The sequence below is a fragment of the Hylobates moloch genome, unplaced genomic scaffold, assembly GCF_009828535.3.
Source record: "Hylobates moloch isolate HMO894 unplaced genomic scaffold, HMol_V3 SCAFFOLD_2, whole genome shotgun sequence".
Classification (NCBI taxonomy): domain Eukaryota; kingdom Metazoa; phylum Chordata; class Mammalia; order Primates; family Hylobatidae; genus Hylobates; species Hylobates moloch.
In genome coordinates, this window is record NW_026652277.1 from 72,378,878 (window position 1) to 72,395,210 (window position 16,333).

The 16,333-nt window shown below is 37.5% G+C and overlaps 1 protein-coding gene across 47 annotated transcripts in view; it reads left to right on the top strand.

Moving 5' to 3' along the window:
• ADGRL3 (adhesion G protein-coupled receptor L3) overlaps positions 1 to 16,333 on the top strand; it is an 866,327-nt gene that overhangs the window by 132,585 nt on the left and 717,409 nt on the right. Inside the window, exon 4 of one of the 47 annotated variants that reach the window (XM_058434485.1) lies at positions 7,518 to 7,550. The exons of the other annotated variants lie outside the window; for them this stretch is intronic. The gene's annotated coding sequence lies outside the window, so the exon portion shown is untranslated. The remainder of the gene's footprint in view (positions 1 to 7,517; positions 7,551 to 16,333) is intronic. 47 annotated transcript variants of the gene reach the window in all.

Genomic DNA, 16,333 nt, shown 5'->3' on the forward strand with positions numbered 1-16,333 from the left:
TGACAACTGGTGAATGGTGTCATTAAGGAATAGGCTGCCTGTATGTTGTTACTGGAAGTCCAATGTATACACTGAAATACTGCCTTATAACATCTCCCTGGGGTCATTTTTTGGTGAAAAGTGTAAAAATTTGTTAGAGATGTAGCATTTCCAGAAACCAGAAAAACACCACTCAACGAAAATACAGGACAACTTTTAGTCTCATTCTGGAGAAAGAAAATTTCAGTCCTCCCTACAACCACTTCAAATAAATCACTAAGTAATTTGAAAAATATCTTCACATCAGCATTACTTTCTGTCCCATATGTCCAAGATACTGAAAGTTTTGGTTATCTGTTATTATATTAAGATCCTGAGAACATTTATATGTTTATAGTTAGATCTAAGACAAGGATAGAAATGTCTGGTTAATTCCTGAAAATTGACTTCACCATATTGTGTTAGTCTAGAATTCCCTCCCCTTTCCCTCATGTATTGCAGTTGATGAACAGATCTGAATATGCAAAGCCTACTTAAAATCAATGGCCTTAGATCCAAGGCCCAGCTTACTATTTGCCAGACTAATAAACTGAGAATTAATGTATCTCATTGAGCTCAAATTTGATCATACATAAAATGAGAATAATTATTAAGGATGTTGTTTGTAATCTGAGAGTACTTTGTAAACTCCAAAGTGCTATATAAATTAATTAATTCTATTTTAATGTAGTAAACTAGAGATCTCTGGCAACTGAGTAAGGTAAGGTGCTTTTGTCTCTCTAATTCTCTTACACTTTACATATAAAAGCTACTAAAATATATGCATAAGCTTTGAAAAATTGTTTCTCCTCTGGTATGCACTGAATTGTGCTCCCTGCAGCCCAGTTCATGTATTGAAGCCCTAACTCCTAAAATGATTGTATTTGGAAATAGAGCTGTGAGAAGGTAATCATGGTTAAATGAAGTCCTAAGGGTGAAACCCTAATCAATAGAATTAATGCTCTTATAAGAAGAGGAGGAGACACCAGAGCTCTCTTTCTCCTCCATATGGGGCACAGTGAAAAGGTGGTCATCTGCAAGCTGGAAAGATACCCCTCTTCTGGAAATGAATTGGCTGGCACCTTGATCTTGGACTTCCTAGCCTCTAGAACCGTGAGAAATAAATTTCTGTTGTTTAAGCTACCTAATCTGTGTATGTTGTTACTGGAAGTCCAAGCTGACTAATGTACCTTCTTATATGAAAATATAACTAAGGATCCTTATTAACAACTCAAACCAGTATTAAATTACTAATTGTATCAGTGTGTCATTCCTACTTGTGTTAATCAGAATTCTTTAGATAAACAGAACTAACAGGAGAGAAAGAAAGACAGAGAGAGATTTATTTTAAGAAACTGGCTCACATAATTGTGGAGCTCCCAAGTGCAAAATCTGTAGGGCAAGCCTGTAGGCTGGAGATTGAGGTAAGAGTTGTTGTTTGCAGTCTTGAATTTGAAGGCTGGTAAACTCAAGCCTTTCTATGTTGCGGCTTGGAGGCAGAATTTCTTCTCCATTAGGAAACCTCCATCTCTGCTCTTAAGGCCTGCCCATATTATGAAGTCTTATCGTCTTTACTGAAGGTCAACTGACTGTAAATGTTATCACATCTAAAAAATACCTTTACAGCAACATCTACAGTAGTGTTTTGCCAAACACTAGTCTAGCCAAGTTGACTCTTAAAATTAACTATCACACTGCTGTAACAAATTACTACAAACATAGTGGCCTAAAACAACGCAAATTTATTATTTTGCTCTTCTGGTGGTCAGATGCCTGAAATAGTTCTCACTGGCTTAAAACCAAGATGTTTTCAGGGCAGAGTTTTTTTCTGGAGATCCTAGGAGAAATATCCCATTTCCCTGCTTTTTCAGCTGCTAGAGTCTGCCTTTATTCTTTGGCTCATGGCTTCCTTCCTCTATTTTCAAAGCCAGGTCCTTCTCATACTGCCTTCTCTCTAGCTCTCTCTTCTACCACCTTCTTTCATTTATAAGGGTGATTACATTGAACCCATGTAGATAATCTTAGATAATCTTTCCATCCAAAGGTCAGCAGATTAGCAATCTTCATTTCATTTGCAACTTTAATTCCTTTTTGTCATGTAACATAATAAGTTCTGAGCTTTAGGGCATGGGCATCTTTGATGGGCCATTCTACTGCCTACCACACTGGCTGATCTTCATGGACAAAGAAATGTATGTTCATTGTTGAGGCGAGATCTTGGAGTCAGATCACCTAAGTTGGTAGTCCCAGCTCTTCCTCTTACTGTATCAGCACATCTGGCAAGGACTTTGAATTGCTTTGCCCCATTTTTCTCATCTGTAAGTTGAACTAACAATTCTTAAGAGGATTCAATAAGTTGAATTACCTAGAAAAGCATGTATCAGGAAATCATTACCTTATTTTTTATAACAGTCATGTGTTGCTTAATTATAGGGGTGGGGATATATTCTGAGGCATGGGTCCTGAAGCGATTTCATCTTTGTGCAAACATAGAGTGTACGTACACAAAGATAGATGGTGTAGCCTACTAGACACCTAGGCTATATGGTGTAGCCTGTTGCTCCTAGACTACAAATCTGTACACTACTGAATACTGTAGATAATTGTAACACAATGTTAAGTATTTGTGTATCTAAACATGTCTAAATGTAGAAAAGGTACAGTAAAAATATGATATTATAATCTTATGGGACCCATGTCATACATGTGGTCTGTTGTTGACTGAAATGTTGTTATATGGTGCATTGACTGTATTTTAATCACAGATTTCAATTGTAGTTGTTTCAGAGAAATAAAAATAATATAAATTGGTTAGGAGGAAGGAGGTAGATTAAATAGTCATCAGGTTGTTACATAGTTTTTTAAAAAAAAATTCTGCAACCCAGGAAAACCCACTGTATTAGTCCATTTTCACACTGCTGATAAAGACATACCTGAGACTGGGCAATTTACAAAAGAAAAAGGTTTATTGGACTTACAGTTCCACGTGGCTGGGGAGGCCTCACAATTGTGGCAGAAGGCAAGGAGGAGTAGGTCACATCTTACATGGATAACAGCAGGCAAAGAGAGAGCTTGTGCAGAGAAACTCCATTTTTAAAACCATCAGATCTCGTGAGACCCATTCACTATTGTGAGAAAAGCACAGGAAAGACCCGCCTCCATGATTCAGTCATCTCCCAGTGGGTCCCTGCCACAACATGTGGGAATCATGGGAGCTACAAGATGAGATTTGTGTGGGGACACAGAGCCAAACCATATTGTTCCACCCCAGTCCCTCCCAAATCTTATATCTTCATGTTTCAAAACCAATCATGCCTTTCCAACAGTCCCCTAAAGTCTCAGCTAATTTTAGCAGTGACTCAAAAGTCCACAGTCCAAAGTCTCACTGAGACAAGGCAAAACCCTTCTGCCTATGAGCCTGTAAAATCAAAAGCAAGCTAGTTACTGCCTAGATGCAATGGGAATACAGGCATTGGATAAATACACGCATTCCAAATGGGATAAATTCACCAAAACAAATGGGCTACAGGCCCCATGTGAAAATCCGGCAGGACAGTCAAACGTTAGAGCTGCAAAATGATCTCATTTGACTCCATGTCTTACATTCAGGTCACGCTGATAGAAGAGATGAGTTCTCATGGTCTGGGGCAGCTCCACCCCTGTGGCTTTTCAGGGTACAGCCTCCCTCCCAGCTGCCTTCACAAGCTGGCATTGAGTGCAGCTTTTCCAGGCACACGGTGCAAGCTGTCAGTGTATCTACCATTCTGGGGTCTGGAGGATGGTGGTCCTCTTCTCATAGCTCCACTAGGTGGTGCTCCAGTAGGGACTCTGTGTGGGGGCTCCCACCCAACATTTCCCTTCTGCAATGCCCTAGCAGAGGTTCTACATGAGGACCCTGCCCCTACAGCAAACTTCTGCCTGGGCATCCAGGTGTTTCTGTAAATCCTCCGAAATCTACATAGAGCTTCCCAAACCTTAATTCTTGACTTCTGTACACTCATAGGCTTAACACCACATGGAAGCTGCCAAGGCTTGAGTCTTACACCCTCTGTAGCCACAGCCTAAGCTCTATGTTGGACCCTTTTAGCCATAGCTGGAGTGTCTGGGAAGCAGGGCACCGAGTCCCTAGGCTGCACACAGCACCAGGAACCTAGGCCTGGCCCAGGAAACCACTTTTTCCACCTAGGCCTTCAGGCCTGTGATGGAAGGGGCTGCTGCAAAGGTCTCTGATGTGCCCTGCAGACATTTTCCTCATTGTCTTGGTGATTAACATTAGGCTCCTCGTTAACTTATGCAAATTTCTGTGGCTGGTTTGAATTTCTCCTCAAAATATGGATTTTTTTTCTATTGCATTGTCAGGCTGCAAATTTTTCCAAACTTTTATGCTCTTTCCTGTTTGAAACTGAATGCCTTCAACAGCACCCATGTCGCCTCTTGAATGATTTGCTGCTTAGAAATTTCTTCCACCAGATACCCTAAATCATCTCTCTTAAGTTCAAAGTTCCACAAATCTCTAGGGCAGGGGCAAAATGCTGCCAGTTTCTTTGCTGAAACATAACAAGAGTCACTTTTGCTCCAGTTCCCAAGTTCCTGATCTCCATCTGAGACCACCTCAGCCTGGACCTTATTGCTCATATCACTATCAGCATTTTTGTCAAAGCCATTCAACAAGTCACTAGGTGGTTCCAAACTTTCCTACATTTTCCTGTTTTCTTCTGAGCCTTCCAAACTGTTCCAGTCTCTGCCTGTTACCTAGTTCCAAAGTTGCTTCCATATTTTCAGGTATCTTTTCAGCAATGCCCCACTCCTGGTATCAATTTACTGTATAGTCTGTTTTCACACTGCTGATAAGACATACTCAAGACTGGGCAATTTACAAAAGAAAGAGGTTTATTGGACTTACAGTTTCATGTGGCTGAGGAGGCCTCATAATCATGGTGGAAGGTAAGGAGGAGCAGGTCACATCTTACATGGATGGCAGCGGGCAAAGAGAGAGATTGTGCAGAGAAACTCCTATTTTTAAAACGGTCAGATCTCGTGAGACCCATTTACTATAACGAGAACACTGCCCCTGTGATTCGGTCATCTCCCACTGGGTTCCTCTCACAACAGTTGGAAATAATGGGAGCTACAAGATGAGATTTGAGTGAGGACACAGAACCAAACCATATCACCCACTTTTTCTGTTTTAAATTATCTTATAGTCTACTGACACAGTGACATTTTCTGTGTACACATATGTACCTACTAAATCAAATACATTTTATATTTGAGAAACATATACCTGGAAGTGGAAATAAATAATGCATTACCAAAAAGATTAATAAGCATGTTAAAAAAAAGGAATGTTTGAATGACAGCCTGATTTTTCCTGCTTTTCTCCTGATTTTAAGGAAGAGACACAAGTTTGAGAAGATGTAGTAAGGTAGGTTTGATTATTTCTAAGAATAAATAGCCCTATAATTAAATGTAATATTTTCAGATTAGAAAATCAAAAGCAAAATCACTAGTTTATAAAATTGACTTCAGACATACTTGTTTTTGTAATTTTTATTGTTGAAAATGAAGGGTAATCTGCCCAATATTGCACTTATTAGGACCCTTCTGCTCAACAAGCAAATAGGAAGCAACAAAATATTATACCTTACATTGATTTTGAAAATTTTTACTGAACACTTTTTATGCAATTTTTAGATTTAAGATTTTTGACAGCAATAACCATATACTAAACTTTTTGGCATTTTTGTCTTGGCTCTTACTATTCCTGTTTGTGACAAATATTGTGAATACAGTACTTACATTGGCATGGAAAGAAACTAAATTTTCACTAATCATTTGCATAGTATAATTCGTTAACTCATTATATTAAATAGAAGTTTAAATTATTAAAGCACCACATAACATTCTTATTACCATTTGGAACTCTGACTTTACAGATTACTAAGTGCATTGCTTAAAAATAGCATGTAGGTCAGGCACAGTGGCTCATGCCTGTAATCCCAGCACTTTGGGAGGCTGAGGTGGGTGAAACACGAGGTCAGGAGATTGAGACCATCCTGGTCAACATGGTGAAACTCCATCTCTACTAAAAGTACAAAAATTAGCTGGGCGTGGTGGTGTGTGCTTGTAATCCCAGCTACTCAAGAGGCTGAGGCAGGAAAATCGCTTGAACCAGGGAGTCAGAAGTTGCAGTGAGCTGAGATCACGCCACTGTCGTCCAGCCTGTCGACAGTGAGAGACTCAATTTCAAAAAAAGAAATAACATGTAAGAACAAAAAATAGCATGTAGACAATTTATAACCTATTTTAATTGATATTTTTATTTATGTTGTAGAGCAGTATTTGATACTAACAAATGCTCATATATTAATGCAGTAGTACTTTTGAAATATCAGCAAGTGGAAAGAACTTTCTCAGTAGCTCAGTAGAAAACTTTGAAGGTTGAGTGTGAATTCTCATTTGTTTAAAAGGCTTATTTTCTCTTTTTCATTTAGCAAATACTTATTGAGCATGTCCTATAATTCTAGGTGCTGAGGGACAGGGTAACAAGAGAAAAAGTTCTGCCCCTGTGCATCTTATAGTCTAGCTTTATTTTACTTTTTTTTCTAACATGATAAGTCTTTGTTATCTTTCCTGCTAATTTTATGATACTATTCTTTTGTTACTGAAGATATAAAATAAATTAGTAGAGTAAAAATATGTTTAATAAAGTAATCAAATTATTGTCATCTGAAATAAAGGTATTAAGTAACTTACTGTGGAAATAGAGAAGAGAGTCATTAAGTGAATAAAAGTCATGATTGCTAACATATTGAAGAGAATTGTGTCCCTCTGAGAATATTAGAACTCATTACATTCAAAAGTCTAACTTCCAGATAGCATATTAAGAAATATAGCAACAGAGAAACTGGAACCTAGAGAGTTATTTGCCCATGATTGCACAGGTGAGGAATAAGGGTCCTCAGCTAAGATGGGAACCCAGGTGTGTTTGATTCCAACACCTATGATCTTAACTCAAAAAAAATCTGACCTCTTAGATTTTATGATACTCATTCCCTTGAGTGAGATGTTCAGTGCATATATGTATGCTGTTAATGCATACATGCTTAAATGTGTACATGCTTTCGATAAGTATTTCTTGAGTAGTTACCATTTACTAGGTACTGGGTATAAGAAGATGAATTAGCCGGTTTTTTTCCTCTAGGACCTAAATATCTAGACATATATTCACATCTTTTCAAATTTTCAGGAGACACAGGAGATTCCTGACCATTTTCTATGTTTTATTAGATCTTTCAATATAAAAAATGTTTATAATTGTAACTGTTCTTAAGTTTTTCTTTTAACCATTATAACTTATGTAAATCAAAATCGAGGTAACAAACTAGTATTACCCGTAATAGTAGCTACAATTTCTTGTTTAGTGTGAAAAAATCCATGAATTTTTATTATATTTTATTTAGGAGAATTTAATTTTAATTGTGATTTTTTTTTTGCAGTATTATTGGTCTCCAGCTAGCCAGGTATGCCAGGTAATTGTGTGTGTGTGTGTGTGTGTGTGTGTGTGTGTGTGTAATTAGAAAAACAAAAATTTAAGAATGGTGAATAGGTAATTATCCTGAAAAACCTAAATTTTTGTTGGAAAATTTAAAATTTCCCTTCTTTTGGGGAGCTATTGCCCAAAAGCTTTGGGGTAAATTTTCAACACAGTATGTGTTAAAATTGAACCATGCATCTCTTATTGACATTAATGGGAATCTCTCAGCTAAATCTGCTCATGCTGTGCTAAAAATGTACCCCCTAATGCTTGAGTAGTTTCTTGGCTATCATTGATGCTAAAATAGAGTTATTATGGTCCACAGTATAAATATATATTTAGACAGTTTAAAAAATATTTATTCGATATAGGGTTATGTGAATTGTTATACAAGCACCAAACCTAATACTCCACCTTTTACTATTGGAAATAGTGGTGTTCAGTCAACCAAACTGTATATTTTACTTCACACAAGGCAGAGATACTCTGCTTCTCTTTGAGTTCGTTTTACTCCTTGCTATGATTCTTAAAAGAAGCCACTAAGGTGCAAAGTGAGAGCACACGACGGACTCGCTAATACAATGCTGTATGTTAAATGCATTCTTAGAGCTTCCCTCCTTTTCCCTATTGTCCTTATTTTTAATGTATGTACATCCAGAGCTTCAAAAGTATTCTATCTAGTATAAGCTGCACATTGAGTTTTACTCAGTTTTTTTTTTTTAATTTTGCTGGCTAGGGTACATAGAGATTTCCTGTAAAGTATGCTCCTACCTGTTTTCTTTTTCAATTTTAGAACTCTCTAAAATGGAAAAATGAAGTACTAGGAATTGGAGAGAAATTACACATTTAAGAATGATGAAAACTGGTTTAGACTTGTTAAGTTCAAAGTGCTTCTAGATGCCATAAAGTATCGTCCATTCAGATTAAAATTTAAAGTTTGTGATAGGGGAAACAGTCAATTCAAAGGACTGATTCTGGAGTCATGAGCATACAGGCGGCAGCTGAAATTCTAGGATTGGAGTAGATCACTAAGGAAAAGCAGGTAGAATAACAGGTGAAATGTTTGCAGAAATAATACAAATAAAGAGATTGACAAAGAGAATTTGAAGAGTTGGGAAGAGATTGTAGAAATGATAGACAAGGAAGAAACAATTTTAAGATGAGGTGATCAAATATTTAATGTTCCATAGTATTATAGACATATAAATGGAGAAATGGCCATTTAATTATTAATCCATGATGATATTCAGTAGTTTTAAAGAAATAGGACTTGGATTATGAAATATTGAGGCATGAATGGAAAATGAAGACATGGAAATTGCTATTAAGACTGTCAAAAATTATTTTAAGAAATTGGCAGTGAGAAGGCATTCAGTAAAATGGTAGTGTGCAATGGAGCATGAGTTAGGGGAGGATTTTTTTTTCTGACTTGTTTGTTTTGGATTGGCAAAATTTGCATCCATTTAGTAGCAGGAAGAGCTTTTAATATGTATTCCAAACTGGGTTGCTTCTAACAGTGAAAATGAGGCAATGACTCCAGGATAACAGGCATACACTATGACTGTGCCTAGTAAATTAAATCTGTGGAGACCCCAGTGTAGAGCTTGAGTGAGTTAACTTTAATTTTAAATCCTAATCTATTGAGTGAATAGGCTGGGGTAGCATGGAAAGCTTTTAGGGTTCTGGATGATACAGAGCACAGAAACATTTTGACATTTATTTCGGAGATAATAGGAACCAGTGATGCTTTCCCAGTGATTGGTTATATGCATAGGCAAAACTTGTAAGGCATATGCCAGTGATCTCATATGTTAAAGGATATCCTCCTTGCAATGAAAGGAAAAGGCGGAAACACAGCTATGACTTAAGGCATTTTTATAGGGGATGTTTTTATACCATATAAAAGAATCTGACAAAGAGACTCCTATCTATTACAAGGGAAAATAGCTACAAGTATAGATTTTTAAACATATGCATTTATTTATTTGTTCAGTTTAATTTTATTAACGATTAATTTGAGCTGCGTCAAATGGGGCCAAAGAAGCTTCAGATAAAACTATATTTGCATATTTCAAGTTATTTAATTTTCAAAGTATTTTCTAGAATAATATATTAGGGATGTTAGATGATACAGTTGGCCTCTTTTTATACTAAGAGTGTCTCATTTGGCTTGGTTTGTTTATTGAATTCTCCTACTCCTGCTTCTGCCTTGTTGTGCACTGTTCTCCATAATCCCTCAAGCTGAAAATTGATCTCCAGTCAATAGTGTGCAGTGATTCGTCCTGCTCTGTAATCAGTTCCACTGTGTGAATGAAATTCATCATGGGAGACTTGATTACTATCTCTGTTAGGACTGACCTGGTTGAAAGGACTGTCAAGTGGCCTGAAATTTGTATGCTTTGGACGTGTGCCATAAGGAATTAGTTGCTCAACAAAAAGAGCTAAATTGAGCAGACATGAAGGACTGGTGTTTATTGATTTTTTCCCTCTTCCTCCTGAGTAGCTAGATGAAAGGATGTGTATTTAAAAGCTATAACCCTACCATTTAAGTAAAAATATTCCTCTACTCTTACGAGTCTTACTGATGTAGTTTCAAATAACTTTATAAAGTAAAACAAGATTTATAATTGAAAAAAGACATATTTAGATGGTTAATAAAAGCTCAAATCTTCAACAGTATTGTATTATTTCTTGTACTTACTCTAGAAAGCAGATAATGATGTCAAGTAATTCTTCCTGTAGAGATCAAACCATCCTTTGTCTGAAATCAGAAATCAGTCCTTTGCTGTTGCACTGAACTTTTTCTTGATTTCTTTTTTAAAATTTCTCTTCAGGTTTATTTTTAAATGTAGAAATTTAATTTTTTAATTTATAAAAAATGATTGATGCTCAATTAAAATATAAAGAGAAGAATAAAATCACCTGGCAGCTACACAAAAATAAATTTTGTTAAGTTATTCTCTATCTTTCCAGATATATTTCTGTGGCATGCACATATACTGAATTGATGTTCAGTAAACTATGTTTGTTACTCAACAGTATGTCATGACCATTTTATAAGACAAAAAATATAGTATACAGTTTTGTGTTGCCTTTTTATGATTGCATAGGATACAGATATTTAACTGATTTTCTAATGGTGGACATATGGAGTGTTTAATATAAACAATGCTGTGGAATAACTGTCTTATTCAAAGATTATTGTCAGAAAAGAATGATTTGAGTTGTATGAGCAAATAGGGGTGTCAGTAGGGTACAGACACACCTCAGAAAACCTAAGTTTATTCCATGAAATTGGGCCTCCTTGAGGGGCTGTAATCAAGAAGGAAATTGCAATCACTTTGACACATTCTCTTGGCTTAGCTCCTCTTTGGTATCTGCCTGGTTGTCCTTTTAATAAGATTCCTGGTTATCTTTGCATTGTGCATATGCTGGAAAATGCCTGCTCCACTCCTACATGACTTTACAATTTAAGACTGATTGAAGTTTTCTTTTTTATTTCCAAATTTCAAGGACAGAGGTATTATTTGGTGAATATGATTGATGGTTAATTTGATGTGTTTACTTGACTGGGATATGGGATGCACAGATAGCTGGTTAAACATTACTTCTAGGTGTGTTTGGGAGGATGTCTCCAGAAAAGATTAGCATTTGAATTGGTAGACTGAGCCAAGAAGATAGCCCTCAGCAATGTGGGTGAGCATGATCCAATTTTATTGAGAGCTCAAATAGAATTAAAAAGTAGAGGAAGGGTAAATTCTCTCGAGCTTGGGACATCCATCTTCTCCTGCTCCTCTCAGACACTGCATCTCCTACTTCTTAGGCCTTTGGGTTTAGACTGAAACTATACCTGCAGCTTTCCCAGTTCTCAAGCTTGCACACAGCAGCAGATTATGGGAACTTTGGGTCTCCATAATCATGTTGTGTCCTGAGTTGGTTCCTTCCGGTGGGTTCTTGGTCTTGCTGACTTCAAGAATGAAGCTGCGGACCTTCATGGTGAGTGTTACAGCTCTTAGTGGGAGCAGCAGCCAGATTTATTGCAAAGAGCGAAAGAACAAAGTTTCCACCGCATGGAAGGCCATCCCAGCAGGTTGCCGTTGCTGGCTGGGGTGGCCAGCTTTTATTCCCTTATTTGTCCCTGCCCATGTCCTGCTGATTGGCCCATTTTACAGAGTGCTGATTGGTGCATTTACAATCCTTTAGCTAGACACAAAAGTTCTGCAAGTCCCCAGTCAATCCAGGAAGTCCAGCTGGCTTCACCTCTCAATGTGAGTCAATTTCATAAATCTCCACATGTATTTATCTTCTATTGGTTCTCTTTCACTGGGGAACCCTGACTAATACAACCAGCATGGGTCAAGTGGTTCCTGTTTTTGAAACCATTTAGGTTCAAGGGGAGGGGTCATGTAGACTGCTCCTTAGCAGGGACTATGGAGATAGTATGTTGTGTCTGTTTTCTAAAGAGAAGTGGGGAGGATAGAAAGAGAACAAACTTTGCATGCATTTTTGTGCACAACAAATTATAACTCAAGTATAAATACCTATAAGTAAATTTTAAGATTAAAAAGTAGATGTTGTACTGGCTGGGCGCGGTGGCTCACGCTTGTAATCCCAGCACTTTGGGAGGCCGAGGCGGGCGGATCACGAGGTCAGGAGATCGAGACCACGGTGAAACCCCATCTCTACTAAAATACAAAAAATTAGCCGGGCGTGGTGGCGGGCACCTGTAGTCCCAGCTACTCGGAGAAGCTGAGGCAGGAGAATGGCGTGAACTCGGGAGGCAGGGCTTGCAGTGAGCCGAGATTGCGCCACTGCACTCCAGCCTGGGTGACAGAGCGAGACTTCGTCTCAAAAAAAAAAAAAAAGAAGTACAAGTTGTAAATTTTAAAATAGGTCATCAACTTAATCATCAGAAAGGTTATCTAGGAGATACTTCCTCCAATATTTCCTGAAATACTTTTGTCCTTGATACTTACACCAACAATATTGGGATGTCAATATTTTTCACTTTGACCTGTATGATAGCTCAAAAATTATGACCAATTTTGGTTCAATAAAATTTATTTAAAAGTAAAATTAAAAATTTTTACACAGTTTCCTGGTATTTCTTCTGTTTTAAATTTTCTTCCAATACATTTTCTATCATCATGCTTGCTCAGTTTGTAAAAGGTTTTCCTTAATACTTGTATTATTGATACTTTGACTATCACTGATTGTAAATTATTTTCCAATTTAGGCTTTCAAACTTGTTTAAGGTGAATTTGCCATATAGATATTTGAATTTTATATTTAGTTATCTTTAAGTACTATAGAATTTTGGATTTAAATAATACACGTTTTAAGACTAACCCTAGCTGTCAATAATAGTTTTAGTCATTCTATACATAAGTTCCTAATAAAGGTATGAAAATATATATAATTACATTACGGTTTAGTCATTTTTCTAATGTAGATGCATGTATTGTCATTTTAAATCAGTCTTTTATTTCCCAATTTGAGGAAATAAGAGCACAAATTTTGAAACCCTGTCGTTATACTATTAATGAGATAAATGGGTGTAGTCAGTGTTCTGTAGGAGTGGACAAGTGGCTTAAAGGCCAGCTTTTTGTTAAAATTTACTTTCTCCAAAGGCTTCATTCCAAAAAAATTTTTAATTATTTGCTTTAAATACTCAATTTCGTCAAATGTAGGAGGTGATCACATGTAACTTGTAAGGAAAGTAGGAACAGGAATTAATACCCATGAATAAGAGAGAACCTTTGGAAATTTACTAGTGACTTCTATTTATATTTTGCACTACCGTCATAAATTGACTTGAAAACAAGCAATATCTTGACTAAATTCTTAAAAGAAAAGCTTTAGTGGGCCTGTGTTACTATTAACAATGCAAATTTTTGATATTCAAAAGTATAAGAAATCACTGGCAAATTGATTTCTTGGATAGTTAAGTGTTCTGAGTGAAGGGAGCTTGAAATTTATAAAGCGTGGACCAGTTACTTCAATTTTCAGTTCTATTACAAATACGCTTAAAATGTTTTAGCACATTTATTTGTATGGAGGATGCAGTAAAAATGATATATCTTCTTTGATAAAGGCTTATAATGCCTGAGGATCATTTTTTGTAATATGAAGTTTCTAATTATAATTTTAGGTTATATGTCTCCTGAGTCCAGGACTGACTCTGCTAACAGTGTTTTAATAATAATAATTTATAATGTGTTTTCTCATGATTTATCTCTTTCTCTAAAAAACTAGTGCAATAAAGAAAGTTAGTTGATGTTTTGTGATAATTAAGGTTTTATTCTGTCTGTCAAATGTGAGGACATTTGCTGGTCAATGCCAGTGACCAAAATGGACTATAGAAAGATTAGTCAGGTAAGTAAATGGTTAGGGGTTGAAAGAAAGCCGTCATCTCAAGCTTGGATATTCTGTCTTGAAAAAAATGCACTTATATGTTAGGCCAAGTTTAAGGAATTTACTGTCTTTGAAGGCTTTGACAACTGGGTTGCTGGCATGGTGAAGGCATGGTGAAAGAATCCGTATTCCATTAATGGGTGAACTTCTCACCCGTGTGATAAATAGTATACATTACAGAGAAGTATAATGATGAGATTTATTTCCTCTGTTCCAGGGAAATGAAGCAATGTGTGTATGCCTGTCTTAACTTAAAAAGCTGTCTCCTTACCAATATACTACAGATAAAAACGGCATTTTTTGAGTTTAAGTTATAAGCACATAAAAATACTTATTAAAATTTTATTTTCTGGCTGGGCGCGGTGGCTCACGCTTGTAATCCCAGCACTTTGGGAGGCCGAGGCGGGCGGATCACGAGGTCAGGAGATCGAGACCACGGTGAAACCCTGTCTCTACTAAAAATATAAAAAAAAAAATCAGCCGAGCGTGGTGGCGGGCGCCTGTAGTCCCAGCTACTCAGAGAGGCTGAGGCAGGAGAATGGCGTGAACCCGGGAGGCGGAGCTTGCAGTGAGCCGAGATCGCGCCACTGCACTCCAGCCTGGGCGGCAGAGCGAGACTCCGCCTCAAAAAAAAAAAAAAAAAAAAAAAAATTTTATTTTCTTTGGGCTCTTTGTAAAGTAAATGAAAAAATATATTGGAAGATTTTAACTCTGGTGTACACAGTACTGGTATTGCTGATAGAACTAATATCTTCATTATAAAATAGCTATATTGTATAAGGTCTTACCACAAAGAGCCATAATGATTCAGGGGACATTATTGGAACTCTGGAATCCTTATAAACTAATGGGGTTCTGTTTTACTTAGTGTTCTGTTGTTCAGTGTACATGTAAAACATCACAAAATACATGCAGTAATGTAATATTCTGGGAACGTGCCAAATTAAAAGCCACCTTAATTGAAGTGTGGTGTATTTGGTGTCGTATTTATTCTTCACATGTTGTTCAACACTTATTTAAATTTTTAGTTTTATGGTATTTCTTGTTTTTTTTTTGTTGTTTGTTTGTTTGTTTTTGTTTGTTTTTGAGACGGCGTCTCGCTGTCGCCCAGGCTGGAGTGCAGTGGCGCGATCTAGGCTCACTGCAAGCTCCGCCTTCCAGGTTCACGCCATTCTCCTGCCTCAGCCTCCTGCGTAGCTGGGACTACCGGCGCCCGCCACCACGCCCGGCTAATTTTTTGTATTTTTAGTAGAGACGGGGTTTCACTGTTTAGCCAGGATGGTCTCGATCTCCTGACCTAGTGATCCGCCTGCCTCAGGCTCCCAAAGTGCTGGGATTACAGGCGTGAGCCACCGCGCCCGGCAGTTTTATGGTATTTCTTAATCTTGGTATTACCAAACCCTTTATAATAAAATTTCATTTGCAGTTTTTTTTTTTTTTTTTTCTTTTTTTTGACAGGATCTCACTCTGTCTTCCAGGCTGGAATGCAACTCACAATCATGGCTTACTGCAGCCTTGAGCTCCTGGCCTCAAGCCATCCTCCTGCCTCGGCCTCTGGAGTAGCTGAGACTCCAGGCATGTGCCACCATATCCAGCAATTAATTAATTAATTTATTAATGTATTTATTTTTTGTAAAGAGGGAGTCTCACTATGTTGCCCAGGCTGGTCTCAAACTCCTGGATTCAAGTGATCTTTCTGCCTTGGCCTCCCAAAGTTCTGGAATTATAGGCATGAGCCACTGTGCCCTGCCTGCATTTAGTTTTTTTTAGAAAGTCTCATTCTGCCACCCAGGCTGAAGTGCAATGGTGTGATCTTGACTCACTACAATCTCTGCCTCGCCAGTCCAAGAAATTCTCATGCCTTAGCCCCTCCAAATAGCTGGAATTACAGGTGTGCACCACTACGCTTGGGTAATTTTTGTATTTTTAGTAGAGACAGGGTTTTGCCTTGTTGGCCAGGCTGGTCTCAAACTCCTGGCCTCAAGTTATCCGCCCACCTCGGCCTCCCAAAGTGTCGGGATTACAGGTGTAAGCCACCAGGCCCAGTCAAAAATTTTTTTAATGCTTTTTATAGTGTACATGAACTATAATATTTTTCTCCTCTATGCAAGGGTTAGAATAGATTTACCAGGGCATTTGATAAGAGGATGTACCCTGGGAACTTTGTGTAAGTTGTTCCCCTCCATCTGGTGAACCCTAGAAATAAACTCTGACGATTCGGTACGGTGGAGAGACATTAGTTACTTTCAACAAAGTTTAAAGGTTGTATTTGATATGAAATGTAAATGAAAGGAAGAATTTTAAATGGTGTCAAAGAAGGATCTAGGGTGATGACTATCAAAACCATGGCTGAGTGTTGTCTGG